The 1,512-nt window shown below is 41.8% G+C and overlaps 1 long non-coding RNA gene across 1 annotated transcript; it reads left to right on the forward strand.

Annotated features, from left to right (window-relative positions):
- On the forward strand, positions 1 to 1,512 carry LOC149401323 (uncharacterized). Its single transcript, XR_016296668.1, has 3 exons — positions 1 to 323; positions 905 to 1,010; positions 1,401 to 1,512. It is a non-coding gene; the product is annotated as an uncharacterized LOC149401323 (long non-coding RNA).

The raw sequence follows: 1,512 nt of genomic DNA on the forward strand, positions 1-1,512 counted from the left end.
CTTCACGTGACCTTCTTCTTTTTCTTTCTTCTTCTCTTCACCCGCGTGACCTGCAGAGGATAACAAAGAGAAAAAAAAATTCGTTAGCTCCAAAGCATCGTCGCCACCGAGCGCTACCTCACCGCCATCTTCTCTCCCTCTCCTTCTACCTTCTCCTTCATCGCGCGTCCTCACCGAGAAGCTCCGAGCCGCGCGCGCGCCATCCAGCCGAGACCGAGCGTCGCCGCGCGCGACCGCCGCGAGTTGCCGAGCACGCCGGCCACGAGGAGACGCCAGAGAGTGAGAGGGTGGACACCGGAGGGTTCAATTCCTCCAGAAACGAGGTGAAATTCCTTTTACCCATATTGAAATTCAAGATTAGGGTTTCATGAGATTGATTTGGGGATTTTATAATTCCGGGGTGTTTATGAGGAATTGATTGAAGATAGTTGTTTTTTTGAGCTCGTGTTTTGATGATTAAGACTTGAATTTATCAAGTGATTATGGATTTGGTATGAATTTAAACGAGTCTTGGCTGGGTTATTTGATTTTAGCCGTGTGGTTCTTTGTTGTGGCCGTGAGTTTACTTGGCCGAGGGACTTGTTTAAGTTGTGAGTCCTTTTGATTGTTTGTGAAGATAAAATCTGAGTCTCGGGGATTTATTTTGTGGTTAATGCTCGGTTTGATTGTTGGTTGAGTTAGTTCTCGGGTTGTGAAGTTATGTGAATTTGAAATCGTCGTTTGTGTTTTGAGATGAGTTGGTTCGTTTCGAGTTTGGTTAGCTCGTTGTGAGATTGAAATGTGAATTTATTGACAAGTTTGGGTTTTGTGACAAGTGATGTTATTAGTGGTTTGATTTCGGATTCTAAGTCGAGTCGGGAGTTTGGATTTGTAAATTGACTCGATATTCGTTTTTATTTCACAGCTCAGTTACAGATCAGAGAGAATCGAGCGAGAGCCGGCGGAATTGAACACGTTGAAGCCGGAAAAGTAGTGAATTCAGAATAGATTTTTAAAGCTCGATCTCACTCGTGAGTCGTTTATCGCTTTATAGCGTTAGACTCGAGTCTTAATTTTGGATTTGAGATTTGTACTCAAGGATTATTAATTATTTATTAAGAGATGTTCGAGAATTTAATTTTTGGTTAATTCATTTAGAATTCTCGGTTTGTACTATTTTCGGATTATTCATTTAAGTTATTTAAGACTCGTTAAATAATGATTTGGATTTTATTTCGTACTCATTCTCTGGTACGAATTCGTACGAGTCTTGAATAAGTTTAAATTCCGAAAAGCCGGGAAATAAGTGAATTAAATTCTCGAACCCCTGAACCGACTCGCAGTGAATCCCGATAACGAATCTTAAGCTTGTCATCACCTTTCGGATCATTGACTAATGAGTTTTCAACTTTGGGTTTTAGTTTCTCGACGCCTCAGAACGTGATAACGCTCCAGGATGTGTAGAGTCTCGGGAAGCGTGAAAAGCGAGGAAACTCCAGAAGTCAACCAATTTTCAGACGATCTTTTCCGGGT

This window comes from Urtica dioica, chromosome 4, assembly GCF_054948205.1.
Source record: "Urtica dioica subsp. dioica isolate 48M chromosome 4, U.dioica_male_clone48M_v1_H2, whole genome shotgun sequence".
Taxonomy (NCBI): domain Eukaryota; kingdom Viridiplantae; phylum Streptophyta; class Magnoliopsida; order Rosales; family Urticaceae; genus Urtica; species Urtica dioica.